The sequence below is a fragment of the Eleutherodactylus coqui genome, chromosome 5, assembly GCF_035609145.1.
Source record: "Eleutherodactylus coqui strain aEleCoq1 chromosome 5, aEleCoq1.hap1, whole genome shotgun sequence".
Taxonomy (NCBI): domain Eukaryota; kingdom Metazoa; phylum Chordata; class Amphibia; order Anura; family Eleutherodactylidae; genus Eleutherodactylus; species Eleutherodactylus coqui.
Genome location: NC_089841.1, coordinates 40637374 through 40663518, shown reverse-complemented (window position 1 = coordinate 40663518; position 26145 = coordinate 40637374). Strand labels below are relative to the sequence as shown.

Sequence of the window (26145 nt, the reverse complement as noted above, 5' to 3'; positions counted from 1 at the left end):
CGCCAGCCAGCTTGAGGACTGGCAAGTACCAGTATGGGTGACCGGCTGGGAATCCAAGGTCCTGTTGACTTTTAAGGCCGTGTGTAGGTTTCTTTCCTTTTCGGAGGTGCGTTCGCACTGCAGAAAGCCCATAGGAAAGGAGGAGGAGCTGTCAATGGGCATTCTAAGCTGAGTGTGCCTGCTCTCGTCAGATCACGGCCGCCAGCCAGCTTGAGGCCTGGCAAGTACCAGTATGGGTGACCGGCTGGGAATCCCAGGTCCCGTTGACTTTTAAGGCCGTGAGTAGGTTTCTTTCCTTTTCGGAGGTGCGTTCGCACTGCAGAAAGCCCATAGGAAAGGAGGAGGAGCTGTCAACGGGAATTCTAAGCTGAATGTGCCTGCTCTCGTCAGATCGCGGCCGCCAGCCAGCTTGAGGCCTGGCAAGTACCAGTATGGGTGACCGGCTGGGAATCCCAGGTCCCATTGACTTTTAAGGCCGTGAGTAGGTTTCTTTCCTTTCGGAGGTGCGTTCGCACTGCAGAAAGCCCATAGGAAAGGAGGAGGAGCTGTCAACGGGCATTCTAAGCTGAATGTGCCTGCTCTCGTCAGATCGCGGCCGCCAGCCAGCTTGAGGCCTGGCAAATACCAGTATGGGTGACCGGCAGGGAATCCCAGGTCTCGTTGACTTTTAAGGCCGTGAGTAGGTTTCTTTCCTTTTCGGAGGTGCGTTCGCACTGCAGAAAGCCCATAGGAAAGGAGGGGGAGCTGTCAACGGGCATTCTAAGCTGAATGTGCCTGCTCTCGTCAGATCGCGGCTGCCAGCCAGCTTGAGGCCTGGCAAGTACCAGTATGGGTGACCGGCTGGGAATCCCAGGTCCCGTTGACTTTTAAGGCCGTGAGTAGGTTTCTTTCCTTTTCGCAGGTGCGTTCGCACTGCAGAAAGCCCATAGAAAAGGAATAGGAGCTGTCCACGGGCATTCTAAGCTGAATGTGCCTGCTCTCGTCAGATCGCTGCCGCCAGCCAGCTTGAGGCCTGGCAAGTACCAGTATGGGTGACCGGCTGGGAATCCCAGGTCCCGTTGACTTTTAAGGCCGTGAGTAGGTTTCTTTCCTTTTCGGAGGTGCGTTCGCACTGCAGAAAGCCCATAGGAAAGGAGGAGGAGCTGTCAACGGGCATTCTAAGCTGAATGTGCCTGCTCTCGTCAGATCGCAGCTGCCAGCCAGCTTGAGGCTTGGCAAGTACCAGTATGGGTGACTGGCTGGGAATTCCAGGTCCCGTTGACTTTTAAGGCCATGAGTAGGTTTCTTTCCTTTTCGGAGGTGCGTTCGCACTGCAGAAAGCCCATAGGAAAGGAGGAGGAGCTGTCAACGAGCATTCTAAGCTGAATGTGCCTGTTCTCGTCAGATCGCGGCCGCCAGCCAGCTTGAGGCCTGGCAAGTACCAGTATGGGTGACCGGCTGGGAATACCAGGTCCCGTTGACTTTTAAGGCCGTGAGTAGGTTTCTTTCCTTTTCGGAGGTGCGTTCGCACTGCAGAAAGCCCATAGGAAAGGAGGAGGAGCTGTCAACGGGCATTCTAAGCTGAATGTGCCTGCTCTCGTCAGATCGCGGCTGCCAGCCAGCTTGAGGCCTGGCAAGTACCAGTATGGGTGACCGGCTGGGAATCCCAGGTCCCGTTGACTTTTAAGGCCGTGAGTAGGTTTCTTTCCTTTTCGCAGGTGCGTTCGCACTGCAGAAAGCCCATAGAAAAGGAGTAGGAGCTGTCCACGGGCATTCTAAGCTGAATGTGCCTGCTCTCGTCAGATCGCTGCCGCCAGCCAGCTTGAGGCCTGGCAAGTACCAGTATGGGTGACCGGCTGGGAATCCCAGGTCCCGTTGACTTTTAAGGCCGTGAGTAGGTTTCTTACCTTTTCGGAGGTCCGTTTGCACTGCTGAAAGCCCATAGGAAAGGAGGAGGAGCTGTCAACGGGCATTCTAAGCTGAATGTGCCTGCTCTCGTCAGATCGCAGCTGCCAGCCAGCTTGAGGCTTGGCAAGTACCAGTATGGGTGACTGGCTGGGAATTCCAGGTCCCGTTGACTTTTAAGGCCATGAGTAGGTTTCTTTCCTTTTCGGAGGTGCGTTCGCACTGCAGAAAGCCCGTAGGAAAGGAGGAGGAGCTGTCAACGAACATTCTAAGCTGAATGTGCCTGCTCTTGTCAGATCGCGGCCGCCAGCCAGCTTGAGGCCTGGCAAGTACAAGTATGGGTGACCGGCTGGGAATACCAGGTCCCGTTGACTTTTAAGGCCGTAAGTAGGTTTCTTTCCTTTTCGGAGGTGCGTTCGCACTGCAGAAAGCCCATAGGAAAGGAGGAGGAGCTGTCAACGGGCATTCTAAGCTGAATGTGCCTACTCTCGTCAGATCGCGGCCGCCCGCCTGCTTGAGGCCTGGCAAGTACCAGTATGGGTGACCGGCTGGGAATCCCAGGTCCCATTGACTTTTAAGGCCGTGAGTAGGTTTCTTTCCTTTTCGGATGTGCGTTCGCACTGCAGAAAGCCCATAGGAAAGGAGGAGGAGCTGTCAACGGGCATTCTAAGCTGAATGTGCCTGCTCTCGTCAGATCGCGGCCGCCAGCCAGCTTGAGGCCTGGCAAGTACCAGTATGGGTGACCGGCTGGGAATCCCAGGTCCCATTGACTTTTAAGGCCGTGAGTAGGTTTCTTTCCTTTTCGGAGGTGCGTTCGCACTGCAGAAAGCCCATAGGAAAGGAGGAGGAGCTGTCAACGGGCATTATAAGCTTAATGTACCTGCTCTCGTCAGATCGCGGCCGCCAGCCAGCTTGAGGCCTGGCAAGTACCAGTATGGGTGACCGGCTGGGAATCCCAGGTCCCGTTGACTTTTAAGGCCGTGAGTAGGTTTCTTTCCTTTTCGGAGGTGCGTTTGCACTGCAGAAAGCCCATAGGAAAGGAGGAGAAGCTGTCAACGGGCATTCTAAGCTGAATGTGCCTGCTCTCGTCAGATCGCGGCCGCCAGCCAGCTTGAGGTCTGGCAAGTACCAGTATGGGTGACCGGCTGGGAATCCCAGGTCCCGTTGACTTTTAAGGCCGTGAGTAGGTTTCTTTCCTTTTCGGAGGTGCGTTTGCACTGCAGAAAGCCCATAGGAAAGGAGGAGAAGCTGTCAACGGGCATTCTAAGCTGAATGTGCCTGCTCTCGTCAGATCGCGGCCGCCAGCCAGCTTGAGGCCTGGCAAGTACCAGTATGGGTGACCGGCTGGGAATCCCAGGTCCCGTTGACTTTTAAGGCCGTGAGTAGTTTTCTTTCCTTTTCGGAGGTGCGTTCGCACTGCAGAAAGCCCATAGGAAAGAGGAGGAGCTGTCAATGGGCATTCTAAGCTGAATGTGCCTGCTCTCGTCAGATTGCGGCCGCCAGCCAGCTTGAGGCCTGGCAAGTACCAGTATGGGTGACCGGCTGGGAATCCCAGGTCCTGTTGACTTTTAAGGCCGTGTGTAGGTTTCTTTCCTTTTCGGAGGTGCGTTCGCACTGCAGAAAGCCCATAGGAAAGGTGGAGGAGCTGTCAACGGGCATTCTAAGCTGAATGTGCCTGCTCTCGTCAGATCACGGCCGCCAGCCAGCTTGAGGCCTGGCAAGTACCAGTATGGGTGACCGGCTGGGAATCCCAGGTCCCGTTGACTTTTAAGGCCGTGAGTAGGTTTCTTTCCTTTTCGGAGGTGCGTTCGCACTGCAGAAAGCCCATAGGAAAGGAGGAGGAGCTGTCAACGGGCATTCTAAGCTGAATGTGCCTGCTCTCGTCAGATCGCGTCTGCCAGCCAGCTTGAGGCCTGGCAAGTACCAGTATGGGTGACCGGCTGGGAATCCCAGGTCCCGTTGACTTTTAAGGCCGTGAGTAGGTTTCTTTCCTTTTCGGAGGTGCGTTCGCACTGCAGAAAGCCCATAGAAAAGGAGGAGGAGCTGTCAACGGGCATTCTAAGCTGAATGTGCCTGCTCTCGTCAGATCGCGGCTGCCAGCCAGCTTGAGGCCTGGCAAGTACCAGTATGGGTGACCGGCTGGGAATCCCAGGTCCCGTTGACTTTTAAGGCCGTGAGTAGGTTTCTTTCCTTTTCGGAGGTGCGTTCGCACTGCAGAAAGCCCATAGGAAAGGAGGAGGAGCTGTCAACGGGCATTCTAAGCTGAATGTGCCTGCTCTCGTCAGATCGCAGCTGTCAGCCAGCTTGAGGCTTGGCAAGTACCAGTATGGGTGACTGGCTGGGAATTCCAGGTCCCGTTGACTTTTAAGGCCATGAGTAGGTTTCTTTCCTTTTCGGAGGTGCGTTCGCACTGCAGAAAGCCCATAGGAAAGGAGGAGGAGCTGTCAACGAGCATTCTAAGCTGAATGTGCCTGCTCTCGTCAGATCGCGGCCGCCAGCCAGCTTGAGGCCTGGCAAGTACCAGTATGGGTGACCGGCTGGGAATACCAGGTCCCGTTGACTTTTAAGGCCGTAAGTAGGTTTCTTTCCTTTTCGGAGGTGCGTTCGCACTGCAGAAAGCCCATAGGAAAGGAGGAGGAGCTGTCAACGGGCATTCTAAGCTGAATGTGCCTACTCTCGTCAGATCGCGGCCGCCCGCCTGCTTGAGGCCTGGCAAGTACCAGTATGGGTGACCGGCTAGGAATCCCAGGTCCCATTGACTTTTAAGGCCGTGAGTAGGTTTCTTTCCTTTTCGGATGTGCGTTCGCACTGTAGAAAGCCCATAGGAAAGGAGGAGGAGCTGTCAATGGGCATTCTAAGCTGAATGTGCCTGCTCTCGTCAGATCGCGGCCGCCCGCCTGCTTGAGGCCTGGCAAGTACCAGTATGGGTGACCGGCTGGGAATCCCAGGTCCCATTGACTTTTAAGGCCGTGAGTAGGTTTCTTTCCTTTTCGGATGTGCGTTCGCACTGTAGAAAGCCCATAGGAAAGGAGGAGGAGCTGTCAACGGGCATTCTAAGCTGAATGTGCCTGCTCTCGTCAGATCGCGGCCGCCAGCCAGCTTGAGGCCTGGCAAGTACCAGTATGGGTGACCGGCTGGGAATCCCAGGTCCCATTGACTTTTAAGGCCGTGAGTAGGTTTCTTTCCTTTTCGGAGGTGCGTTCGCACTGCAGAAAGCCCATAGGAAAGGAGGAGGAGCTGTCAACGGGCATTATAAGCTTAATGTACCTGCTCTCGTCAGATCGCGGCCGCCAGCCAGCTTGAGGCCTGGCAAGTACCAGTATGGGTGACCGGCTGGGAATCCCAGGTCCCGTTGACTTTTAAGGCCGTGAGTAGGTTTCTTTCCTTTTCGGAGGTGCGTTTGCACTGCAGAAAGCCCATAGGAAAGGAGGAGAAGCTGTCAACGGGCATTCTAAGCTGAATGTGCCTGCTCTCGTCAGATCGCGGCCGCCAGCCAGCTTAAGGTCTGGCAAGTACCAGTATGGGTGACCGGCTGGGAATCCCAGGTCCCGTTGACTTTTAAGGCCGTGAGTAGGTTTCTTTCCTTTTCGGAGGTGCGTTTGCACTGCAGAAAGCCCATAGGAAAGGAGGAGAAGCTGTCAACGGGCATTCTAAGCTGAATGTGCCTGCTCTCGTCAGATCGCGGCCGCCAGCCAGCTTGAGGCCTGGCAAGTACCAGTATGGGTGACCGGCTGGGAATCCCAGGTCCCGTTGACTTTTAAGGCCGTGAGTAGGTTTCTTTCCTTTTCGGAGGTGCGTTCGCACTGCAGAAAGCCCATAGGAAAGGAGGAGGAGCTGTCAACGGGCATTCTAAGCTGAATGTGCCTGCTCTCGTCAGATCGCGGCCGCCAGCCAGCTTGAGGCCTGGCAAGTACCAGTATGGGTGACCGGCTGGGAATCCCAGGTCCCGTTGACTTTTAAGGCCGTGAGTAGGTTTCTTTCCTTTTCGGAGGTGCGTTCGCACTGCAGAAAGCCCATAGGAAAGGAGGAGGAGCTGTCAACGGGCATTCTAAGCTGAATGTGCCTGCTCTCGTCAGATTGCGGCCGCCAGCCAGCTTGAGGCCTGGCAAGTACCAGTATGGGTGACCGGCTGGGAATCCCAGGTCCTGTTGACTTTTAAGGTCGTGAGAATGCTTCTTTCCTTTTCGGAGGTGCGTTCGCACTGCAGAAAGCCCATAGGAAAGGAGGAGGAGCTGTCAACGCGCATTCTAAGCTGAATGTGCCTGCTCTCGTCAGATCGCGTCCGCCAGCCAGCTTGAGGCCTGGCAAGTATCAGTATGGGTGACCGGCTGGGAATCCCAGGTCCCGTTGACTTTTAAGGCCGTGAGTAGGTTTCTTTCCTTTTCGGAGGTGCGTTCGCACTGCAGAAAGCCCATAGGAAAGGAGGAGGAGCTGTCAACGGACATTCTAAGCTGAATGTGCCTGCTCTCGTCAGATCGCGGCCGCCAGCCAGCTTGAGGCCTGGCAAGTACCAGTATGGGTGACCGGCTGGGAATCCCAGGTCCCGTTGACTTTTAAGGCCGTGAGTAGGTTTCTTTCCTTTTCGGAGGTGCGTTCGCACTGCAGAAAGCCCATAGGAAAGGAGGAGGAGCTGTCAGCGGGCATTCTAAGCTGAATGTGCCTGATCTCGTCAGATCGCGGCCGCCAGCCAGCTTGAGGCCTGGCAAGTACCAGTATGGGTGACCGGCTGGGAATCCCAGGTCCCATTGACTTTTAAGGCCGTGAGTAGGTTTCTTTCCTTTTCGGAGGTGCGTTCGCACTGCAGAAAGCCCATAGGAAAGGAGGGGGAGCTGTCAACGGGCATTCTAAGCTGAATGTGCCTGCTCTCGTCAGATCGCGGCCGCCAGCCAGCTTGAGGCCTGGCAAGTACCAGTATGGGTGACCGGCTGGGAATCCCAGGTCCCGTTGACTTTTAAGGCCGTGAGTAGGTTTCTTTCCTTTTCGGAGGTGCGTTTGCACTGCAGAAAGCCCATAGGAAAGGAGGAGAAGCTGTCAATGGGCATTCTAAGCTGAATGTGCCTGCTCTCGTCAGATCGCGGCCGCCAGCCAGCTTGAGGTCTGGCAAGTACCAGTATGGGTGACCGGCTGGGAATCCCAGGTCCCGTTGACTTTTAAGGCCGTGAGTAGTTTTCTTTCCTTTTCGGAGGTGCGTTCGCACTGCAGAAGCCCATAGGAAAGGAGGAGGAGCTGTCAACAGGCATTCTAAGCTGAATGTGCCTGCTCTCGTCAGATCGCGGCCGCCAGCCAGCTTGAGGCTTGGCAAGTACCAGTATGGGTGATCGGCTGGGAATCCCAGGTCCTGTTGACTTTAAAGGCCGTGAGTAGGTTTCTTTCCTTTTCAGAGGTGCGTTCGCACTGCAGAAAGCCCATAGGAAAGGAAGAAGAGCTGTCAACGGGCATTCTAAGCTGAATGTGCCTGCTCTCGTCAGATCGTGGCCGCCTGCCAGCTTGAGGCCTGGCAAGTACCAGTATGGGTGACCGGCTGGGAATCCCAGGTCACGTTGACTTTTAAGGCCGTGAGTAGGTTTCTTTCCTTTTCAGCTGTCAACGCGCATTCTAAGCTGAATGTGCCTGCTCTCGTCAGATCGCGTCCGCCAGCCAGCTTGAGGCCTGGCAAGTATCAGTATGGGTGACCGGCTGGGAATCCTAGGTCCCGTTGACTTTTAAGGCCGTGAGTAGGTTTCTTTCTTTTTCGGAGGTGCGTTCGCACTGCAGAAAGCCCATAGGAAAGGAGGAGGAGCTGTCAACGGGCATTCTAAGCTGAATGTGCCTGCTCTCGTCAGATCGCGGCCGCCAGCCAGCTTGAGGCTTGGCAAGTACCAGTATGGGTGACCGGCTGGGAATCCCAGGTCCCGTTGACTTTTAAGGCCGTGAGTAGGTTTCTTTCCTTTTCGGAGGTGCGTTCGCACTGCAGAAAGCCCATAGGAAAGGAGGAGGAGCTGTCAACGGGCATTCTAAGCTGAATGTGCCTGATCTCGTCAGATCGCGGCCGCCAGCCAGCTTGAAGCCTGGCAAGTACCAGTATGGGTGACCGGCTGGGAATCCCAGGTCCTGTTGACTTTTAAGGCCGTGAGTATGTTTCTTTCCTTTTCGGAGGTGCGTTCGCACTGCAGAAAGCCCATAGGAAAGGAGGAGGAGCTGTCAACGGGCATTCTAAGCTGAATGTGCCTGCTCTTGTCAGATCGCGGCTGCCAGCCAGCTTGAGGCCTGGCAAGTACCAGTATGGGTGACCGGCTGGGAATCCTAGGTCCCGTTGACTTTTAAGGCCGTGAGTAGGTTTCTTTCCTTTTCGGAGGTGCGTTCGCACTGCAGAAAGCCCATAGGAAAGGAGGATGAGCTGTCAACGGGCATTCTAAGCTGAATGTGCCAGCTCTCGTCAGATCGCGGCCGCCAGCCAGCTCGAGGCCTGGCAAGTAGCAGTATGGGTGACCGGCTGGGAATCCCAGGTCCCGTTGACTTTTAAGGCCGTGAGTAGGTTTCTTTCCTTTTCGGAGGTGCGTTCGCACTGCAGAAAGCCCATAGGAAAGGAGGAGGAGCTGTCAACGAGCATTCTAAGCTGAATGTGCCTGCTCTCGTCAGATCGCGGCCGCCAGCCAGCTTGAGGCCTGGCAAGTACCAGTATGGGTGACCGGCTGGGAATCCCAGGTCCTGTTGACTTTTAAGGTCGTGAGAATGCTTCTTTCCTTTTCGGAGGTGCGTTCGCACTGCAGAAAGCCCATAGGAAAGGAGGAGGAGCTGTCAACGCGCATTCTAAGCTGAATGTGCCTGCTCTTGTCAGATCGCGGCTGCCAGCCAGCTTGAGGCCTGGCAAGTACCAGTATGGGTGACCGGCTGGGAATCCTAGGTCCCGTTGACTTTTAAGGCCGTGAGTAGGTTTCTTTCCTTTTCGGAGGTGCGTTCGCACTGCAGAAAGCCCATAGGAAAGGAGGAGGAGCTGTCAACGGGCATTCTAAGCTGAATGTGCCTGCTCTCGTCAGATCGCGGCCGCCAGCCAGCTTGAGGCCTGGCAAGTACCAGTATGGGTGACTGGCTGGGAATCCCAGGTCCCGTTGACTTTTAAGGCCGTGAGTAGGTTTCTTTCCTTTTCGGAGGTGCGTTCGCACTGCAGAAAGCCCATAGGAAAGGAGGAGGAGCTGTCAACGGGCATTCTAAGCTGAATGTGCCTGATCTCGTCAGATCGCGGCCGCCAGCCAGCTTGAAGCCTGGCAAGTACCAGTATGGGTGACCGGCTGGGAATCCCAGGTCCTGTTGACTTTTAAGGCCGTGAGTATGTTTCTTTCCTTTTCGGAGGTGCGTTCGCACTGCCGAAAGCCCATAGGAAAGGAGAAGGAGCTGTCAACGGGCATTCTAAGCTGAATGTGCCTGCTCTCATCAGATTGCGGCCGCCAGCCAGCTTGAGGCCTGGCAAGTACCAGTATGGGTGACCGCCTGGGAATCCCAGGTCGCGTTGACTTTTAAGGCCGTGAGTAGGTTTCTTTCCTTTTCGGAGGTGCGTTCGCACTGCAGAAAGCCCATAGGAAAGGAGGAGGAGCTGTCAATGGGCATTCTAAGCTTAATGTACCTGCTCTCGTCTGATCGCGGCCGCCAGCCAGCTTGAGGCCTGGCAAGTACCAGTATGGGTGACCGGCTGGGAATCCCAGGTCCCGTTGACTTTTAAGGCCGTGAGTAGGTTTCTTTCCTTTTCGGAGGTGCGTTTGCACTGCAGAAAGCCCATAGGAAAGGAGGAGTAGCTGTCAACGGGCATTCTAAGCTGAATGTGCCTGCTCTCGTCAGATCGCCACCGCCAGCCATCTTCAGGCCTGGCAAGTACCAGTATGGGTGACCGGCTGGGAGTCCCAGGTCCCGTTGACTTTTAAGGCCGTGAGTAGTTTTCTTTCCTTTTCGGAGGTGCGTTCGCACTGCAGAAAGCCCATAGGAAAGAGGGGGAGCTGTCAATGGGCATTCTAAGCTGAATGTGCCTGCTCTCGTCAGATCACGGCCGCCAGCCAGCTTGAGGCCTGGCAAGTACCAGTATGGGTGACCGGCTGGGAATCCCAGGTCCCGTTGACTTTTAAGTCCGTGAGGAGGTTTCTTTCCTTTTCGGAGGTGCGTTCGCACTGCAGAAAGCCCATAGGAAAGGAGGAGGAGCTGTCATCGGGCATTCTAAGCTGAATGTGCCTGCTCTCGTCAGATCGCGGCCGCCAGCCAGCTTGAGGCCTGGCAAGTACCAGTATGGGTGACCGGCTGGGAATCCCAGGTCCCGTTGACTTTTAAGGCCGTGAGTAGGTTTCTTTCCTTTTCGGAGGTGCGTTCGCACTGCAGAAAGCCCATAGGAAAGGAGGAGGAGCTGTCAACGGGCATTCTAAGCTGAATGTGCCTGCTCTCGTCAGATCGCGTCTGCCAGCCAGCTTGAGGCCTGGCAAGTACCAGTATGGGTGACCGGCTGGGAATCCCAGGTCCCGTTGACTTTTAAGGCCGTGAGTAGGTTTCTTTCCTTTTCGGAGGTGCGTTCGCACTGCAGAAAGCCCATAGGAAAGGAGGAGGAGCTGTCAATGCGCATTCTAAGCTGAATGTGCCTGCTCTTGTCAGATCGCGGCAGCCAGCCAGCTTGAGGCCTGGCAAGTACCAGTATGGGTCACCGGCTGGGAATCCTAGGTCCCGTTGACTTTTAAGGCCGTGAGTAGGTTTCTTTCCTTTTCGGAGGTGCGTTCGCACTGCAGAAAGCCCATAGGAAAGGAGGATGAGCTGTCAACGGGCATTCTAAGCTGAATGTGCCTGCTCTCGTCAGATCGCGGCCGCCAGCCAGCTTGAGGCCTGGCAAGTACCAGTATGGGTGACCGGCTGGGAATCCCAGGTCCCGTTGACTTTTAAGGCCGTGAGTAGGTTTCTTTCCTTTTCGGAGGTGCGTTCGCACTGCAGAAAGCCCATAGGAAAGGAGGAGGAGCTGTCAACGGGCATTCTAAGCTGAATGTGCCTGCTCTCGTCAGATCGCGGCCGCCAGCCAGCTTGAGGCCTGGCAAGTACCAGTATGGGTGACCGGCAGGGAATCCCAGGTCCCATTGACTTTTAAGGCCGTGAGTAGGTTTCTTTCCTTTTCGGAGATGCGTTCGCACTGCAGAAAGCCCATAGGAAAGGAGGAGGAGCTATCAACGGGCATTCTATGCTGAATGTGCCTGCTCTCGTCAGATCGCGGCCGCCAGCCAGCTTGAGGCCTGGCAAGTACCAGTATTGGTGACCGGCTGGGAATCCCAGGCCCCTTTGACTTTTAAGGCCGTCAGTAGGTTTCTTTCCTTTTCGGAGGTGCGTTCGCACTGCCGAAAGCCCATAGGAAAGGAGAAGGAGCTGTCAACGGGCATTCTAAGCTGAATGTGCCTGCTCTCGTCAGATCACGGCCGCCAGCCAGCTTGAGGCCTGGCAAGTACCAGTATGAGTGACCGGCTGGGAATCCCAGGTCCCGTTGACTTTTAAGGCCGTGAGTAGGTTTCTTTCCTTTTCGGAGGTGCGTTCGCACTGCAGAAAGCCCATAGGAAAGGAGGAGGAGCTGTCATCGGGCATTCTAAGCTGAATGTGCCTGCTCTCGTCAGATCGCGGCCGCCAGCCAGCTTGAGGCCTGGCAAGTACCACTATGGGTGACCGGCAGGGAATCCCAGGTCCCGTTGACTTTTAAGGCCGTGAGTAGGTTTCTTTCCTTTTCGGAGGTGCGTTCGCACTGCAGAAAGCCCATAGGAAAGGAGGAGGAGCTGTCAACGGGCATTCTAAGCTGAATGTGCCTGCTCTCGTCAGATCGCGTCTGCCAGCCAGCTTGAGGCCTGGCAAGTACCAGTATGGGTGACCGGCTGGGAATCCCAGGTCCCGTTGACTTTTAAGGCCGTGAGTAGGTTTCTTTCCTTTTCGGAGGTGCGTTCGCACTGCAGAAAGCCCATAGAAAAGGAGGGGGAGCTGTCAACGGGCATTCTAAGCTGAATGTGCCAGCTCTCGTCAGATCGCGGCTGCCAGCCAGCTTGAGGCCTGGCAAGTACCAGTATGGGTGACCGGCTGGGAATCCCAGGTCCCGTTGACTTTTAAGGCCGTGAGTAGGTTTCTTTCCTTTTCGGAGGTGCGTTCGCACTGCAGAAAGCCCATAGGAAAGGAGGAGGAGCTGTCAACGGGCATTCTAAGCTGAATGTGCCTGCTCTCGTCAGATCGCGGCCGCCAGCCAGCTTGAGGCCTGGCAAGTACCAGTATGGGTGACCGGCTGGGAATCCCAGGTCCCGTTGACTTTTAAGGCCGTGAGTAGGTTTCTTTCCTTTTCGGAGGTGCGTTCGCACTGCAGAAAGCCCATAGGAAAGGAGGAGGAGCTGTCAACGGGCATTCTAAGCTGAATGTGCCTGCTCTCGTCAGATTGCGGCCGCCAGCCAGCTTGAGGCCTGGCAAGTACCAGTATGGGTGACCGGCTGGGAATCCCAGGTCCTGTTGACTTTTAAGGTCGTGAGAATGCTTCTTTCCTTTTCGGAGGTGCGTTCGCACTGCAGAAAGCCCATAGGAAAGGAGGAGGAGCTGTCAACGCGCATTCTAAGCTGAATGTGCCTGCTCTCGTCAGATCGCGTCCGCCAGCCAGCTTGAGGCCTGGCAAGTATCAGTATGGGTGACCGGCTGGGAATCCCAGGTCCCGTTGACTTTTAAGGCCGTGAGTAGGTTTCTTTCCTTTTCGGAGGTGCGTTCGCACTGCAGAAAGCCCATAGGAAAGGAGGAGGAGCTGTCAACGGACATTCTAAGCTGAATGTGCCTGCTCTCGTCAGATCGCGGCCGCCAGCCAGCTTGAGGCCTGGCAAGTACCAGTATGGGTGACCGGCTGGGAATCCCAGGTCCCGTTGACTTTTAAGGCCGTGAGTAGGTTTCTTTCCTTTTCGGAGGTGCGTTCGCACTGCAGAAAGCCCATAGGAAAGGAGGAGGAGCTGTCAGCGGGCATTCTAAGCTGAATGTGCCTGATCTCGTCAGATCGCGGCCGCCAGCCAGCTTGAGGCCTGGCAAGTACCAGTATGGGTGACCGGCTGGGAATCCCAGGTCCCATTGACTTTTAAGGCCGTGAGTAGGTTTCTTTCCTTTTCGGAGGTGCGTTCGCACTGCAGAAAGCCCATAGGAAAGGAGGGGGAGCTGTCAACGGGCATTCTAAGCTGAATGTGCCTGCTCTCGTCAGATCGCGGCCGCCAGCCAGCTTGAGGCCTGGCAAGTACCAGTATGGGTGACCGGCTGGGAATCCCAGGTCCCGTTGACTTTTAAGGCCGTGAGTAGGTTTCTTTCCTTTTCGGAGGTGCGTTTGCACTGCAGAAAGCCCATAGGAAAGGAGGAGAAGCTGTCAATGGGCATTCTAAGCTGAATGTGCCTGCTCTCGTCAGATCGCGGCCGCCAGCCAGCTTGAGGTCTGGCAAGTACCAGTATGGGTGACCGGCTGGGAATCCCAGGTCCCGTTGACTTTTAAGGCCGTGAGTAGTTTTCTTTCCTTTTCGGAGGTGCGTTCGCACTGCAGAAGCCCATAGGAAAGGAGGAGGAGCTGTCAACAGGCATTCTAAGCTGAATGTGCCTGCTCTCGTCAGATCGCGGCCGCCAGCCAGCTTGAGGCTTGGCAAGTACCAGTATGGGTGATCGGCTGGGAATCCCAGGTCCTGTTGACTTTAAAGGCCGTGAGTAGGTTTCTTTCCTTTTCAGAGGTGCGTTCGCACTGCAGAAAGCCCATAGGAAAGGAAGAAGAGCTGTCAACGGGCATTCTAAGCTGAATGTGCCTGCTCTCGTCAGATCGTGGCCGCCTGCCAGCTTGAGGCCTGGCAAGTACCAGTATGGGTGACCGGCTGGGAATCCCAGGTCACGTTGACTTTTAAGGCCGTGAGTAGGTTTCTTTCCTTTTCAGCTGTCAACGCGCATTCTAAGCTGAATGTGCCTGCTCTCGTCAGATCGCGTCCGCCAGCCAGCTTGAGGCCTGGCAAGTATCAGTATGGGTGACCGGCTGGGAATCCTAGGTCCCGTTGACTTTTAAGGCCGTGAGTAGGTTTCTTTCTTTTTCGGAGGTGCGTTCGCACTGCAGAAAGCCCATAGGAAAGGAGGAGGAGCTGTCAACGGGCATTCTAAGCTGAATGTGCCTGCTCTCGTCAGATCGCGGCCGCCAGCCAGCTTGAGGCTTGGCAAGTACCAGTATGGGTGACCGGCTGGGAATCCCAGGTCCCGTTGACTTTTAAGGCCGTGAGTAGGTTTCTTTCCTTTTCGGAGGTGCGTTCGCACTGCAGAAAGCCCATAGGAAAGGAGGAGGAGCTGTCAACGGGCATTCTAAGCTGAATGTGCCTGATCTCGTCAGATCGCGGCCGCCAGCCAGCTTGAAGCCTGGCAAGTACCAGTATGGGTGACCGGCTGGGAATCCCAGGTCCTGTTGACTTTTAAGGCCGTGAGTATGTTTCTTTCCTTTTCGGAGGTGCGTTCGCACTGCAGAAAGCCCATAGGAAAGGAGGAGGAGCTGTCAACGGGCATTCTAAGCTGAATGTGCCTGCTCTTGTCAGATCGCGGCTGCCAGCCAGCTTGAGGCCTGGCAAGTACCAGTATGGGTGACCGGCTGGGAATCCTAGGTCCCGTTGACTTTTAAGGCCGTGAGTAGGTTTCTTTCCTTTTCGGAGGTGCGTTCGCACTGCAGAAAGCCCATAGGAAAGGAGGATGAGCTGTCAACGGGCATTCTAAGCTGAATGTGCCAGCTCTCGTCAGATCGCGGCCGCCAGCCAGCTCGAGGCCTGGCAAGTAGCAGTATGGGTGACCGGCTGGGAATCCCAGGTCCCGTTGACTTTTAAGGCCGTGAGTAGGTTTCTTTCCTTTTCGGAGGTGCGTTCGCACTGCAGAAAGCCCATAGGAAAGGAGGAGGAGCTGTCAACGAGCATTCTAAGCTGAATGTGCCTGCTCTCGTCAGATCGCGGCCGCCAGCCAGCTTGAGGCCTGGCAAGTACCAGTATGGGTGACCGGCTGGGAATCCCAGGTCCTGTTGACTTTTAAGGTCGTGAGAATGCTTCTTTCCTTTTCGGAGGTGCGTTCGCACTGCAGAAAGCCCATAGGAAAGGAGGAGGAGCTGTCAACGCGCATTCTAAGCTGAATGTGCCTGCTCTTGTCAGATCGCGGCTGCCAGCCAGCTTGAGGCCTGGCAAGTACCAGTATGGGTGACCGGCTGGGAATCCTAGGTCCCGTTGACTTTTAAGGCCGTGAGTAGGTTTCTTTCCTTTTCGGAGGTGCGTTCGCACTGCAGAAAGCCCATAGGAAAGGAGGAGGAGCTGTCAACGGGCATTCTAAGCTGAATGTGCCTGCTCTCGTCAGATCGCGGCCGCCAGCCAGCTTGAGGCCTGGCAAGTACCAGTATGGGTGACTGGCTGGGAATCCCAGGTCCCGTTGACTTTTAAGGCCGTGAGTAGGTTTCTTTCCTTTTCGGAGGTGCGTTCGCACTGCAGAAAGCCCATAGGAAAGGAGGAGGAGCTGTCAACGGGCATTCTAAGCTGAATGTGCCTGATCTCGTCAGATCGCGGCCGCCAGCCAGCTTGAAGCCTGGCAAGTACCAGTATGGGTGACCGGCTGGGAATCCCAGGTCCTGTTGACTTTTAAGGCCGTGAGTATGTTTCTTTCCTTTTCGGAGGTGCGTTCGCACTGCCGAAAGCCCATAGGAAAGGAGAAGGAGCTGTCAACGGGCATTCTAAGCTGAATGTGCCTGCTCTCATCAGATTGCGGCCGCCAGCCAGCTTGAGGCCTGGCAAGTACCAGTATGGGTGACCGCCTGGGAATCCCAGGTCGCGTTGACTTTTAAGGCCGTGAGTAGGTTTCTTTCCTTTTCGGAGGTGCGTTCGCACTGCAGAAAGCCCATAGGAAAGGAGGAGGAGCTGTCAATGGGCATTCTAAGCTTAATGTACCTGCTCTCGTCTGATCGCGGCCGCCAGCCAGCTTGAGGCCTGGCAAGTACCAGTATGGGTGACCGGCTGGGAATCCCAGGTCCCGTTGACTTTTAAGGCCGTGAGTAGGTTTCTTTCCTTTTCGGAGGTGCGTTTGCACTGCAGAAAGCCCATAGGAAAGGAGGAGTAGCTGTCAACGGGCATTCTAAGCTGAATGTGCCTGCTCTCGTCAGATCGCCACCGCCAGCCATCTTCAGGCCTGGCAAGTACCAGTATGGGTGACCGGCTGGGAGTCCCAGGTCCCGTTGACTTTTAAGGCCGTGAGTAGTTTTCTTTCCTTTTCGGAGGTGCGTTCGCACTGCAGAAAGCCCATAGGAAAGAGGGGGAGCTGTCAATGGGCATTCTAAGCTGAATGTGCCTGCTCTCGTCAGATCACGGCCGCCAGCCAGCTTGAGGCCTGGCAAGTACCAGTATGGGTGACCGGCTGGGAATCCCAGGTCCCGTTGACTTTTAAGTCCGTGAGGAGGTTTCTTTCCTTTTCGGAGGTGCGTTCGCACTGCAGAAAGCCCATAGGAAAGGAGGAGGAGCTGTCATCGGGCATTCTAAGCTGAATGTGCCTGCTCTCGTCAGATCGCGGCCGCCAGCCAGCTTGAGGCCTGGCAAGTACCAGTATGGGTGACCGGCTGGGAATCCCAGGTCCCGTTGACTTTTAAGGCCGTGAGTAGGTTTCTTTCCTTTTCGGAGGTGCGTTCGCACTGCAGAAAGCCCATAGGAAAGGAGGAGGAGCTGTCAACGGGCATTCTAAGCTGAATGTGCCTGCTCTCGTCAGATCGCGTCTGCCAGCCAGCTTGAGGCCTGGCAAGTACCAGTATGGGTGACCGGCTGGGAATCCCAGGTCCCGTTGACTTTTAAGGCCGTGAGTAGGTTTCTTTCCTTTTCGGAGGTGCGTTCGCACTGCAGAAAGCCCATAGGAAAGGAGGAGGAGCTGTCAATGCGCATTCTAAGCTGAATGTGCCTGCTCTTGTCAGATCGCGGCAGCCAGCCAGCTTGAGGCCTGGCAAGTACCAGTATGGGTCACCGGCTGGGAATCCTAGGTCCCGTTGACTTTTAAGGCCGTGAGTAGGTTTCTTTCCTTTTCGGAGGTGCGTTCGCACTGCAGAAAGCCCATAGGAAAGGAGGATGAGCTGTCAACGGGCATTCTAAGCTGAATGTGCCTGCTCTCGTCAGATCGCGGCCGCCAGCCAGCTTGAGGCCTGGCAAGTACCAGTATGGGTGACCGGCTGGGAATCCCAGGTCCCGTTGACTTTTAAGGCCGTGAGTAGGTTTCTTTCCTTTTCGGAGGTGCGTTCGCACTGCAGAAAGCCCATAGGAAAGGAGGAGGAGCTGTCAACGGGCATTCTAAGCTGAATGTGCCTGCTCTCGTCAGATCGCGGCCGCCAGCCAGCTTGAGGCCTGGCAAGTACCAGTATGGGTGACCGGCAGGGAATCCCAGGTCCCATTGACTTTTAAGGCCGTGAGTAGGTTTCTTTCCTTTTCGGAGATGCGTTCGCACTGCAGAAAGCCCATAGGAAAGGAGGAGGAGCTATCAACGGGCATTCTATGCTGAATGTGCCTGCTCTCGTCAGATCGCGGCCGCCAGCCAGCTTGAGGCCTGGCAAGTACCAGTATTGGTGACCGGCTGGGAATCCCAGGCCCCTTTGACTTTTAAGGCCGTCAGTAGGTTTCTTTCCTTTTCGGAGGTGCGTTCGCACTGCCGAAAGCCCATAGGAAAGGAGAAGGAGCTGTCAACGGGCATTCTAAGCTGAATGTGCCTGCTCTCGTCAGATCACGGCCGCCAGCCAGCTTGAGGCCTGGCAAGTACCAGTATGAGTGACCGGCTGGGAATCCCAGGTCCCGTTGACTTTTAAGGCCGTGAGTAGGTTTCTTTCCTTTTCGGAGGTGCGTTCGCACTGCAGAAAGCCCATAGGAAAGGAGGAGGAGCTGTCATCGGGCATTCTAAGCTGAATGTGCCTGCTCTCGTCAGATCGCGGCCGCCAGCCAGCTTGAGGCCTGGCAAGTACCACTATGGGTGACCGGCAGGGAATCCCAGGTCCCGTTGACTTTTAAGGCCGTGAGTAGGTTTCTTTCCTTTTCGGAGGTGCGTTCGCACTGCAGAAAGCCCATAGGAAAGGAGGAGGAGCTGTCAACGGGCATTCTAAGCTGAATGTGCCTGCTCTCGTCAGATCGCGTCTGCCAGCCAGCTTGAGGCCTGGCAAGTACCAGTATGGGTGACCGGCTGGGAATCCCAGGTCCCGTTGACTTTTAAGGCCGTGAGTAGGTTTCTTTCCTTTTCGGAGGTGCGTTCGCACTGCAGAAAGCCCATAGAAAAGGAGGGGGAGCTGTCAACGGGCATTCTAAGCTGAATGTGCCAGCTCTCGTCAGATCGCGGCTGCCAGCCAGCTTGAGGCCTGGCAAGTACCAGTATGGGTGACCGGCTGGGAATCCCAGGTCCCTTTGACTTTTAAGGCCGTGAGTAGGTTTCTTTCCTTTTCGGAGGTGCGTTCGCACTGCAGAAAGCCCATAGGAAAGGAGGAGGAGCTGTCAACGCGCATTCTAAGCTGAATGTGCCTGCTCTCGTCAGATCGCGTCCGCCAGCTAGCTTGAGACCTGGCAAGTATCAGTATGGGTGACCGGCTGGGAATCCCAGGTCCCGTTGACTTTTAAGGCTGTGAGTAGGTTTCTTTCCTTTCGGAGGAGCATTCACACTGCAGAAAGCCCATAGGAAAGGAGGAGGAGCTGTCAACGGGCATTCTAAGCTGAATGTGCCAGCTCTCGATAGATCGCGGCCGCCGGCCAGCTTGAGGCCTGGCAAGTACCAGTATGAGTGACCGGCTGGGAAGTACCAGGTCCCGTTGACTTTTAAGGCCGTGAGTAGGTTTCTTTCCTTTTCGGAGGTGCGTTCGCACTGCAGAAAGCCCATAGGAAAGGAGGAGGAGCTGTCAACGGGCATTCTAAGCTGAATGTGCCTGCTCTCGTCAGATTGCGGCCGCCAGCCAGCTTGAGGCCTGGCAAGTACCAGTATGGGTGAGCGGCTGGAAATCCCAGGTCCCGTTGACTTTTAAGGCCGTGAGTAGGTTTCTTTCCTTTTCGAAGGTGCGTTCGCACTGCAGAAAGCCCATAGGAAAGGAGGAGCAGCTGTCAACGGGCATTCTTAGCTGAATGTGCCTGCTCTCGTCAGATCGCGGCCGCCAGCCAGCTTGAGGCCTGGCAAGTACCAGTATGGGTGACCGGCTGGGAATCCCAGGTCCCGTTGACTTTTAAGGCCGTGAGTAGGTTTCTTTCCTTTTCGGAGGTGCGTTCGCACTGAAGAAAGCCCATAGGAAAGGAGGAGGAGCTGTCAACGGGCATTCTAAGCTGAATGTGCCTGCTCTCGTCAGATCGCGGCCGCCAGCCAGCTTGAGGCCTGGCAAGTACCAGTATGGGTGACCGGCTGGGAATCCCAGGTCCCGTTGACTTTTAAGGCCGTGAGTAGGTTTCTTTCCTTTTCGGAGGTGCGTTCGCACTGCAGAAAGCCCATAGGAAAGGAGGAGGAGCTGTCAACGGGCATTCTAAGCTGAATGTGCCTGCTCTTGTCAGATCGCGGCTGCCAGCCAGCTTGAGGCCTGGCAAGTACCAGTATGGGTGACCGGCTGGGAATCCTAGGTCCCGTTGACTTTTAAGGCCGTGAGTAGGTTTCTTTCCTTTTCGGAGGTGCGTTCGCACTGCAGAAAGCCCATAGGAAAGGAGGAGGAGCTGTCAACGGGCATTCTAAGCTGAATGTGCCTGCTCTCGTCAGATCGCGGCCGCCAGCCAGCTTGAGGCCTGGCAAGTACCAGTATGGGTGAATGGCTGGGAATCCCAGGTCCCGTTGACTTTTAAGGCCGTGAGTAGGTTTCTTTCCTTTTCGGAGGTGCGTTCACACTGCAGAAAGCCCATAGGAAAGGAGGAGGAGCTGTCAACGGGCATTCTAAGCTGAATGTGCCTGATCTCGTCAAATCGCGGCCGCCAGCCAGCTTGAAGCCTGGCAAGTACCAGTATGGGTGACCGGCTGGGAATCCCAGGTCCTGTTGACTTTTAAGGCCGTGAGTATGTTTCTTTCCTTTTCGGAGGTGCGTTCGCACTGCCGAAAGCCCATAGGAAAGGAGAAGGATCTGTCAACGGGCATTCTAAGCTGAATGTGCCTGCTCTCGTCAGATTGCGGCCGCCAGCCAGCTTGAGGCCTGGCAAGTACCAGTATGGGTGACCGCCTGGGAATCCCAGGTCCCGTTGACTTTTAAGGCCGTGAGTAGGTTTCTTTCCTTTTCGGAGGTGCGTTCGCACTGCAGAAAGCCCATAGGAAAGGAGGAGGAGCTGTCAACGGGCATTCTAAGCTGAATGTGCCTGTTCTCGTCAGATCGCGGCCGCCAGCCAGCTTGAGGCCTGGCATGTACCAGTATGGGTGACCGGCTGGGAATCCCAGGTCCCGTTGACTTTTAAGGCCGTGAGTAGGTTTCTTTCCTTTTCGGAGGTGCGTTCGCACTGCAGAAAGCCCATAGGAAAGGAGGAGGAGCTGTCAACGGGCATTCTAAGCTGAATGTGCCTGCTCTCGTCAGATCGCGGCCGCCTGCCAGCTTGAGGCCTGGCAAGTACCAGTATGGGTGACCGGCTGGGAATCCTAGGTCCCGTTGACTTTTAAGGCCGTGAGTAGGTTTCTTTCCTTTTCGGAGGTGCGTTCGCACTGCAGAAAGCCCATAGGAAAGGAGGAGGAGCTGTCAACGGGCATTCTAAGCTGAATGTGCCTGCTCTTGTCAGATCGCGGCTGCCAGCCAGCTTGAGGCCTGGCAAGTACCAGTATGGGTGACCGGCTGGGAATCCTAGGTCCCGTTGACTTTTAAGGCCGTGAGTAGGTTTCTTTCCTTTTCGGAGGTGCGTTCGCACTGCAGAAAGCCCATAGGAAAGGAGGAGGAGCTGTCAACGGGCATTCTAAGCTGAATGTGCCTGCTCTCGTCAGATCGCGGCCGCCAGCCAGCTTGAGGCCTGGCAAGTACCAGTATGGGTGAATGGCTGGGAATCCCAGGTCCCGTTGACTTTTAAGGCCGTGAGTAGGTTTCTTTCCTTTTCGGAGGTGCGTTCACACTGCAGAAAGCCCATAGGAAAGGAGGAGGAGCTGTCAACGGGCATTCTAAGCTGAATGTGCCTGATCTCGTCAAATCGCGGCCGCCAGCCAGCTTGAAGCCTGGCAAGTACCAGTATGGGTGACCGGCTGGGAATCCCAGGTCCTGTTGACTTTTAAGGCCGTGAGTATGTTTCTTTCCTTTTCGGAGGTGCGTTCGCACTGCCGAAAGCCCATAGGAAAGGAGAAGGATCTGTCAACGGGGATTCTAAGCTGAATGTGCCTGCTCTCGTCAGATTGCGGCCGCCAGCCAGCTTGAGGCCTGGCAAGTACCAGTATGGGTGACCGCCTGGGAATCCCAGGTCCCGTTGACTTTTAAGGCCGTGAGTAGGTTTCTTTCCTTTTCGGAGGTGCGTTCGCACTGCAGAAAGCCCATAGGAAAGGAGGAGGAGCTGTCAACGGGCATTCTAAGCTGAATGTGCCTGTTCTCGTCAGATCGCGGCCGCCAGCCAGCTTGAGGCCTGGCATGTACCAGTATGGGTGACCGGCTGGGAATCCCAGGTCCCGTTGACTTTTAAGGCCGTGAGTAGGTTTCTTTCCTTTTCGGAGGTGCGTTCGCACTGCAGAAAGCCCATAGGAAAGGAGGAGGAGCTGTCAACGGGCATTCTAAGCTGAATGTGCCTGCTCTCGTCAGATCGCGGCCGCCTGCCAGCTTGAGGCCTGGCAAGTACCAGTATGGGTGACCGGCTGGGAATCCCAGGTCCCGTTGACTTTTAAGGCCGTGAGTAGGTTTCTTTCCTTTTCGGAGGTGCGTTCGCACTGCAGAAAGCCCATAGGAAAGGAGGAGGAGCTGTCAACGGGCATTCTAAGCTGAATGTGCCTGATCTCGTCAGATCGCGGCCGCCAGCCAGCTTGAAGCCTGGCAAGTACCAGTATGGGTGACCGGCTGGGAATCCCAGGTCCTGTTGAGTTTTAAGGCCGTGAGTATGTTTCTTTCCTTTTCGGAAGTGCGTTCGCACTGCCGAAAGCCCATAGGAAAGGAGAAGGAGCTGTCAACGGGCATTCTAAGCTGAATGTGCCTGCTCTCGTCAGATTGCGGCCGCCAGCCAGCTTGAGGCCTGGCAAGTACCAGTATGGGTGACCGGCTGGGAATCCCAGGTCCCGTTGACTTTTAAGGCCGTGAGTAGGTTTCTTTCCTTTTCGGAGGTGCGTTCGCACTGCAGAAAGCCCATAGGAAAGGAGGAGGAGCTGTCAACGCGCATTCTAAGCTGAATGTGCCTGCTCTTGTCAGATCGCGGCTGCCAGCCAGCTTGAGGCCTGGCAAGTACCAGTATGGGTGACCGGCTGGGAATCCTAGGTCCCGTTGACTTTTAAGGCCGTGAGTAGGTTTCTTTCCTTTTCGGAGGTGCGTTCGCACTGCAGAAAGCCCATAGGAAAGGAGGATGAGCTGTCAACGGGCATTCTAAGCTGAATGTGCCTGCTCTCGTCAGATCGCGGCCGCCAGCCAGCTCGAGGCCTGGCAAGTACCAGTATGGGTGACCGGCTGGGAATCCCAGGTCCCGTTGACTTTTAAGGCCGTGAGTAGGTTTCTTTCCTTTTCGGAGGTGCGTTCGCACTGCAGAAAGCCCATAGGAAAGGAGGAGGAGCTGTCAACGGGCATTCTATGCTGAATGTGCCTGCTCTCGTCAGATCGCGGCCGCCAGCCAGCTTGAGGCCTGGCAAGTACCAGTATCGGTGACCGGCAGGGAATCCCAGGTCCCGTTGACTTTTAAGGCCGTCAGTAGGTTTCTTTCCTTTTCGGAGGTGCGTTCGCACTGCAGAAAGCCCATAGGAAAGGAGGAGGAGCTGTCAACGGGCATTCTAAGCTGAATGTGCCTGCTCTCGTCAGATCGCGGCTGCCAGCCAGCTTGAGGCCTGGCAAGTACCAGTATGGGTGACCGGCTGGGAATCCCAGGTCCCGTTGACTTTTAAGGCCGTGAGTAGGTTTCTTTCCTTTTCGGAGGTGCGTTCGCACTGCAGAAAGCCCATAGGAAAGGAGGAGGAGCTGTCAACGCGCATTCTAAGCTGAATGTGCCTGCTCTTGTCAGATCGCGGCTGCCAGCCAGCTTGAGGCCTGGCAAGTACCAGTATGGGTGACCGGCTTGGAATCCTAGGTCCCGTTGACTTTTAAGGCCGTGAGTAGGTTTCTTTCCTTTTCGGAGGTGCGTTCGCACTGCAGAAAGCCCATAGGAAAGGAGGAGGAGCTGTCAACGGGCATTCTAAGCTGAATGTGCCTGATCTCGTCAGATCGCGGCCGCCAGCCAGCTTGAAGCCTGGCAAGTACCAGTATGGGTGACCGGCTGGGAATCCCAGGTCCTGTTCACTTTTAAGGCCGTGAGTATGTTTCTTTCCTTTTCGGAGGTGCGTTCGCACTGCCGAAAGCCCATAGGAAAGGAGGATGAGCTGTCAACGGGCATTCTAAGCTGAATGTGCCTGCTCTCGTTAGATCGCGGCCGCCAGCCAGCTTGAGGCGTGGGAAGTACCAGGTCCCGTTGACTTTTAAGGCCGTGAGTAGGTTTCTTTCCTTTTCGGAGGTGCGTTCGCACTGCAGAAAGCCCATAGGAAAGGAGGAGGAGCTGTCAACGGGCATTCTAAGCTGAATGTGCCTGCTCTCGTCAGATTGCGGCCGCCAGCCAGCTTGAGGCCTGGCAAGTACCAGTATGGGTGAGCGGCTGGAAATCCCAGGTCCCGTTGACTTTTAAGGCCGTGAGTAGGTTTCTTTCCTTTTCGGAGGTGCGTTCGCACTGCAGAAAGCCCATAGGAAAGGAGGAGGAGCTGTCAACAGGCATTCTAAGCTGAATGTGCCTGCTCTCGTCAGATCGTGGCTGCCAGCCAGCTTGAGGCCTGGCAAGTACCAGGTCCCGTTGACTTTTAAGGCCGTGAGTAGGTTTCTTTCCTTTTCGGAGGTGCGTTCGCACTGCAGAAAGCCCATAGGAAAGGAGGAGGAGCTGTCAACGGGCATTCTAAGCTGAATGTGCCTGCTCTCGTCAGATCGCGGCCGCCAGCCAGCTTGAGGCCTGGCAAGTACCAGTATGGGTGACCGGCTGGGAATCCCAGGTCCCGTTGACTTTTAAGGCAGTGAGTAGGTTTCTTTCCTTTTCGGAGGTGCGTTCGCACTGCAGAAAGCCCATAGGAAAGGAGGAGGAGGAGCTGTCAATGGGCATTCTAAGCTGAATGTGCCTGCTCTCGTCAGATCGCAACCGCCAGCCAGCTTGAGGGCAGGCAGGGATGTGAGGCTGTCATATCCTCAGGTTTAATTATGTTGATTTAGGAGATCATGATGTTCTCCCAGTGCTTTCAATGAGGCTGGTGCTGCTGCCACCCCATTGAAAGCAATGGGATTAATGGAACCCCCGTAGCGATGTGAGGCTGTTTTCACATGAAAATGCCTCGCATTCTGGTTTGCGAGAGCAATATCAGGCCATGAATCATGTCTCGATATCGCTCTCTCCAGTGTGCAGGAGTCCTTAACCCATTCCTGCTGCAGGGCGTAAGTTTATGTCCTGGGAGCGGGGTACTTCCCGCAACAGGGCGTAAACTTACGTCCTGGAGATAGCGCGGGATCACATATGATCCAGCGCTATCCCGCAGCGGGAGCCGGCTGTCAGTCACAGCCGGCGTCTCGCTGCAACAGCGGGGGGACATCGGAGATGCGCCCGCCACTGTTAACCCCTTCCCTGCCGCGATCTAAGTAGATCGCGGCAGGGAAAGAGTTCACAGAGGGAGCGCGGCTCCCTCGTGTCTCCGGCCGGAACTCGCGATGTCATCGCGAGAGCCCGGCCTGTCACCATGGCAACAGGACGCCAGACACTGGCGTCCTGTATTGCCTATGCCTGAGATCGCTCTATGAGTGATAAGGCATGGGAGAGCAGTAGCTCTGCCATGCCTTATGACAGCGATCATCAGGGCAGTGGTTAAAGTCCCTCAGAGGGACACAAACAGTGTAAAAAAAAAGAAAGATTTAAAAAATGAATTAAAAAAATGTTTAAAAAAAGTAAAAAAACCCATTTTTTATGCTTTTTCTCAGATTAGCATAAAAAAAGGTAAAAAAAAATAAAACCCCACATATTTGGTATTGTCGCGTCCGTAACGATGCGTACAATAAGTTGCACATGCTTTTGACTGTGCACGGAAAAAAACGCTTAAAAAAAAGCTAAAAAACTGAGGCAAAATGCTCATTTTTAGCATTTTGCCTCACTAAAAACGCAATAAAAGTGATCAAAAAAGCCGTATGTACGCCAAAATGGCATCAATAAAATCTACAGCTCGTCTCGCAAAAAATAAGCCCTCATAGAGCTCTGTACATCAAAAAATAAAAAAGTTACGGGACTTTGAATGCAGCAATTTAGAATAGAAAAAAGATTTCCAAAAAAAAGGGTTTTTATTGCAGAGAAGTGGGAAAACCTAAAAAAAAGTTAGAATTTTGGTATCGTTGTAACCGTACCGGTCTGCAGAAAAAATGGAAAGTCTCATTTATGCTGCATGATTAACGGTGTAAAAAAAAAAAAAAAATCTATGGCAGAATTGATGCGTTTTCTCTCTCTGCTATCATTAAAAAATAAAAAAAAATTTACAATATACTCTATGTACCCAAAATTGGCATCGATAAAAACTACAGTTCGCCACGCAAAAAACAAGCCCTCATACGGCCGCGTCGACGGAAAAATAAAAAAGTTATGGCTTTTGATAAACGGAGAAGAAAATCCGCCAAAAATTGTTGCGTCCTTAAGCCCAAAATAGGCCATGTCATGAAGGGGTTAATGATCCCGCAGTGCGCTGATGAATCATCGGGAGAAATCTGTAGCCATACATACAGTCGCTGCACAGCCCCCCTTTCTCCCAACCCGATCCCCTCCAGCAGATAACACTGGAAATCACTCACATATGTCGCTCAGGGTGCAGGTGCTCCTCTGTACACACAGGGGCAGACAGCAGGACTGTAGATGATGACTTAACCAGCTAGAGGGGTCATGTATCACTACACTTGTATGTGGGGTTCTAGTGGTAATATAATCCGTGTTTAAAATGCGAGCTGCAGATGTGTGTGCATGCAGCAGAGCTGTATGAAGTGTGTGTGTGTATATAGCAGAGCTGTGTGTGCTTTGGTGTGTGCAGCAGTGCTGTGTATAATGTGAACCTATGTACTTGCGCGATTGTTTGAATGGACACACTAGGTTTAACAAACTGTTCACTGTTTACCCCTGTTCTGTT

The 26145-nt window shown here is 54.7% G+C and overlaps 72 pseudogenes; all 72 read left to right on the top strand.

Moving 5' to 3' along the window:
- Window positions 1-349: 349 nt before the first annotated feature.
- LOC136630751 (5S ribosomal RNA) lies at window positions 350-468 on the top strand (annotated as a pseudogene).
- A 278-nt stretch (window positions 469-746) lies between these two features.
- Window positions 747-865, top strand: LOC136629759 (5S ribosomal RNA; annotated as a pseudogene).
- Window positions 866-945: 80 nt separating this feature from the next.
- LOC136630519 (5S ribosomal RNA) lies at window positions 946-1064 on the top strand (annotated as a pseudogene).
- An 80-nt stretch (window positions 1065-1144) lies between these two features.
- LOC136630235 (5S ribosomal RNA) lies at window positions 1145-1263 on the top strand (annotated as a pseudogene).
- Window positions 1264-1343: 80 nt separating this feature from the next.
- LOC136630570 (5S ribosomal RNA) lies at window positions 1344-1462 on the top strand (annotated as a pseudogene).
- Window positions 1463-1542: 80 nt separating this feature from the next.
- Window positions 1543-1661, top strand: LOC136629758 (5S ribosomal RNA; annotated as a pseudogene).
- An 80-nt stretch (window positions 1662-1741) lies between these two features.
- LOC136630518 (5S ribosomal RNA) lies at window positions 1742-1860 on the top strand (annotated as a pseudogene).
- Window positions 1861-1940: 80 nt separating this feature from the next.
- Window positions 1941-2059, top strand: LOC136630234 (5S ribosomal RNA; annotated as a pseudogene).
- A 478-nt stretch (window positions 2060-2537) lies between these two features.
- Window positions 2538-2656, top strand: LOC136630286 (5S ribosomal RNA; annotated as a pseudogene).
- An 80-nt stretch (window positions 2657-2736) lies between these two features.
- LOC136630723 (5S ribosomal RNA) lies at window positions 2737-2855 on the top strand (annotated as a pseudogene).
- Window positions 2856-2935: 80 nt separating this feature from the next.
- On the top strand, window positions 2936-3054 carry LOC136630137 (5S ribosomal RNA; annotated as a pseudogene).
- Window positions 3055-3134: 80 nt separating this feature from the next.
- LOC136631000 (5S ribosomal RNA) lies at window positions 3135-3253 on the top strand (annotated as a pseudogene).
- A 79-nt stretch (window positions 3254-3332) lies between these two features.
- Window positions 3333-3451, top strand: LOC136630684 (5S ribosomal RNA; annotated as a pseudogene).
- Window positions 3452-3531: 80 nt separating this feature from the next.
- LOC136630309 (5S ribosomal RNA) lies at window positions 3532-3650 on the top strand (annotated as a pseudogene).
- An 80-nt stretch (window positions 3651-3730) lies between these two features.
- LOC136630651 (5S ribosomal RNA) lies at window positions 3731-3849 on the top strand (annotated as a pseudogene).
- An 80-nt stretch (window positions 3850-3929) lies between these two features.
- On the top strand, window positions 3930-4048 carry LOC136629757 (5S ribosomal RNA; annotated as a pseudogene).
- An 80-nt stretch (window positions 4049-4128) lies between these two features.
- LOC136630015 (5S ribosomal RNA) lies at window positions 4129-4247 on the top strand (annotated as a pseudogene).
- An 80-nt stretch (window positions 4248-4327) lies between these two features.
- On the top strand, window positions 4328-4446 carry LOC136630030 (5S ribosomal RNA; annotated as a pseudogene).
- A 478-nt stretch (window positions 4447-4924) lies between these two features.
- Window positions 4925-5043, top strand: LOC136630283 (5S ribosomal RNA; annotated as a pseudogene).
- An 80-nt stretch (window positions 5044-5123) lies between these two features.
- Window positions 5124-5242, top strand: LOC136630722 (5S ribosomal RNA; annotated as a pseudogene).
- An 80-nt stretch (window positions 5243-5322) lies between these two features.
- On the top strand, window positions 5323-5441 carry LOC136629885 (5S ribosomal RNA; annotated as a pseudogene).
- Window positions 5442-5521: 80 nt separating this feature from the next.
- Window positions 5522-5640, top strand: LOC136630999 (5S ribosomal RNA; annotated as a pseudogene).
- An 80-nt stretch (window positions 5641-5720) lies between these two features.
- On the top strand, window positions 5721-5839 carry LOC136630988 (5S ribosomal RNA; annotated as a pseudogene).
- Window positions 5840-5919: 80 nt separating this feature from the next.
- On the top strand, window positions 5920-6038 carry LOC136630497 (5S ribosomal RNA; annotated as a pseudogene).
- Window positions 6039-6317: 279 nt separating this feature from the next.
- Window positions 6318-6436, top strand: LOC136630089 (5S ribosomal RNA; annotated as a pseudogene).
- Window positions 6437-6715: 279 nt separating this feature from the next.
- On the top strand, window positions 6716-6834 carry LOC136630977 (5S ribosomal RNA; annotated as a pseudogene).
- An 80-nt stretch (window positions 6835-6914) lies between these two features.
- LOC136630598 (5S ribosomal RNA) lies at window positions 6915-7033 on the top strand (annotated as a pseudogene).
- Window positions 7034-7112: 79 nt separating this feature from the next.
- LOC136630776 (5S ribosomal RNA) lies at window positions 7113-7231 on the top strand (annotated as a pseudogene).
- Window positions 7232-7665: 434 nt separating this feature from the next.
- On the top strand, window positions 7666-7784 carry LOC136629976 (5S ribosomal RNA; annotated as a pseudogene).
- A 478-nt stretch (window positions 7785-8262) lies between these two features.
- On the top strand, window positions 8263-8381 carry LOC136630738 (5S ribosomal RNA; annotated as a pseudogene).
- Window positions 8382-8461: 80 nt separating this feature from the next.
- Window positions 8462-8580, top strand: LOC136630495 (5S ribosomal RNA; annotated as a pseudogene).
- Window positions 8581-8859: 279 nt separating this feature from the next.
- LOC136630115 (5S ribosomal RNA) lies at window positions 8860-8978 on the top strand (annotated as a pseudogene).
- Window positions 8979-9257: 279 nt separating this feature from the next.
- On the top strand, window positions 9258-9376 carry LOC136630584 (5S ribosomal RNA; annotated as a pseudogene).
- Window positions 9377-9456: 80 nt separating this feature from the next.
- LOC136629973 (5S ribosomal RNA) lies at window positions 9457-9575 on the top strand (annotated as a pseudogene).
- A 278-nt stretch (window positions 9576-9853) lies between these two features.
- LOC136630660 (5S ribosomal RNA) lies at window positions 9854-9972 on the top strand (annotated as a pseudogene).
- An 80-nt stretch (window positions 9973-10052) lies between these two features.
- LOC136630109 (5S ribosomal RNA) lies at window positions 10053-10171 on the top strand (annotated as a pseudogene).
- Window positions 10172-10251: 80 nt separating this feature from the next.
- On the top strand, window positions 10252-10370 carry LOC136630650 (5S ribosomal RNA; annotated as a pseudogene).
- A 279-nt stretch (window positions 10371-10649) lies between these two features.
- Window positions 10650-10768, top strand: LOC136630966 (5S ribosomal RNA; annotated as a pseudogene).
- An 80-nt stretch (window positions 10769-10848) lies between these two features.
- On the top strand, window positions 10849-10967 carry LOC136630764 (5S ribosomal RNA; annotated as a pseudogene).
- A 478-nt stretch (window positions 10968-11445) lies between these two features.
- LOC136630806 (5S ribosomal RNA) lies at window positions 11446-11564 on the top strand (annotated as a pseudogene).
- An 80-nt stretch (window positions 11565-11644) lies between these two features.
- LOC136630649 (5S ribosomal RNA) lies at window positions 11645-11763 on the top strand (annotated as a pseudogene).
- An 80-nt stretch (window positions 11764-11843) lies between these two features.
- On the top strand, window positions 11844-11962 carry LOC136629991 (5S ribosomal RNA; annotated as a pseudogene).
- Window positions 11963-12042: 80 nt separating this feature from the next.
- LOC136630955 (5S ribosomal RNA) lies at window positions 12043-12161 on the top strand (annotated as a pseudogene).
- Window positions 12162-12241: 80 nt separating this feature from the next.
- Window positions 12242-12360, top strand: LOC136630496 (5S ribosomal RNA; annotated as a pseudogene).
- Window positions 12361-12639: 279 nt separating this feature from the next.
- On the top strand, window positions 12640-12758 carry LOC136630088 (5S ribosomal RNA; annotated as a pseudogene).
- A 279-nt stretch (window positions 12759-13037) lies between these two features.
- Window positions 13038-13156, top strand: LOC136630944 (5S ribosomal RNA; annotated as a pseudogene).
- Window positions 13157-13236: 80 nt separating this feature from the next.
- Window positions 13237-13355, top strand: LOC136630596 (5S ribosomal RNA; annotated as a pseudogene).
- Window positions 13356-13434: 79 nt separating this feature from the next.
- On the top strand, window positions 13435-13553 carry LOC136630775 (5S ribosomal RNA; annotated as a pseudogene).
- A 434-nt stretch (window positions 13554-13987) lies between these two features.
- LOC136629975 (5S ribosomal RNA) lies at window positions 13988-14106 on the top strand (annotated as a pseudogene).
- A 478-nt stretch (window positions 14107-14584) lies between these two features.
- LOC136630737 (5S ribosomal RNA) lies at window positions 14585-14703 on the top strand (annotated as a pseudogene).
- An 80-nt stretch (window positions 14704-14783) lies between these two features.
- Window positions 14784-14902, top strand: LOC136630493 (5S ribosomal RNA; annotated as a pseudogene).
- A 279-nt stretch (window positions 14903-15181) lies between these two features.
- LOC136630114 (5S ribosomal RNA) lies at window positions 15182-15300 on the top strand (annotated as a pseudogene).
- Window positions 15301-15579: 279 nt separating this feature from the next.
- LOC136630583 (5S ribosomal RNA) lies at window positions 15580-15698 on the top strand (annotated as a pseudogene).
- Window positions 15699-15778: 80 nt separating this feature from the next.
- LOC136629972 (5S ribosomal RNA) lies at window positions 15779-15897 on the top strand (annotated as a pseudogene).
- A 278-nt stretch (window positions 15898-16175) lies between these two features.
- On the top strand, window positions 16176-16294 carry LOC136630659 (5S ribosomal RNA; annotated as a pseudogene).
- Window positions 16295-16374: 80 nt separating this feature from the next.
- On the top strand, window positions 16375-16493 carry LOC136630108 (5S ribosomal RNA; annotated as a pseudogene).
- Window positions 16494-16573: 80 nt separating this feature from the next.
- LOC136630648 (5S ribosomal RNA) lies at window positions 16574-16692 on the top strand (annotated as a pseudogene).
- Window positions 16693-16971: 279 nt separating this feature from the next.
- On the top strand, window positions 16972-17090 carry LOC136630931 (5S ribosomal RNA; annotated as a pseudogene).
- Window positions 17091-17170: 80 nt separating this feature from the next.
- LOC136630763 (5S ribosomal RNA) lies at window positions 17171-17289 on the top strand (annotated as a pseudogene).
- Window positions 17290-17767: 478 nt separating this feature from the next.
- LOC136630805 (5S ribosomal RNA) lies at window positions 17768-17886 on the top strand (annotated as a pseudogene).
- An 80-nt stretch (window positions 17887-17966) lies between these two features.
- Window positions 17967-18085, top strand: LOC136630647 (5S ribosomal RNA; annotated as a pseudogene).
- An 876-nt stretch (window positions 18086-18961) lies between these two features.
- LOC136629813 (5S ribosomal RNA) lies at window positions 18962-19080 on the top strand (annotated as a pseudogene).
- An 80-nt stretch (window positions 19081-19160) lies between these two features.
- Window positions 19161-19279, top strand: LOC136630930 (5S ribosomal RNA; annotated as a pseudogene).
- A 677-nt stretch (window positions 19280-19956) lies between these two features.
- LOC136629809 (5S ribosomal RNA) lies at window positions 19957-20075 on the top strand (annotated as a pseudogene).
- An 80-nt stretch (window positions 20076-20155) lies between these two features.
- Window positions 20156-20274, top strand: LOC136630478 (5S ribosomal RNA; annotated as a pseudogene).
- An 876-nt stretch (window positions 20275-21150) lies between these two features.
- On the top strand, window positions 21151-21269 carry LOC136630129 (5S ribosomal RNA; annotated as a pseudogene).
- Window positions 21270-21349: 80 nt separating this feature from the next.
- On the top strand, window positions 21350-21468 carry LOC136630477 (5S ribosomal RNA; annotated as a pseudogene).
- Window positions 21469-21548: 80 nt separating this feature from the next.
- Window positions 21549-21667, top strand: LOC136630614 (5S ribosomal RNA; annotated as a pseudogene).
- A 279-nt stretch (window positions 21668-21946) lies between these two features.
- On the top strand, window positions 21947-22065 carry LOC136630248 (5S ribosomal RNA; annotated as a pseudogene).
- A 279-nt stretch (window positions 22066-22344) lies between these two features.
- Window positions 22345-22463, top strand: LOC136629810 (5S ribosomal RNA; annotated as a pseudogene).
- Window positions 22464-22742: 279 nt separating this feature from the next.
- On the top strand, window positions 22743-22861 carry LOC136629756 (5S ribosomal RNA; annotated as a pseudogene).
- Window positions 22862-23884: 1023 nt separating this feature from the next.
- On the top strand, window positions 23885-24003 carry LOC136630929 (5S ribosomal RNA; annotated as a pseudogene).
- The last annotated feature ends 2142 nt before the right edge of the window (window positions 24004-26145 follow it).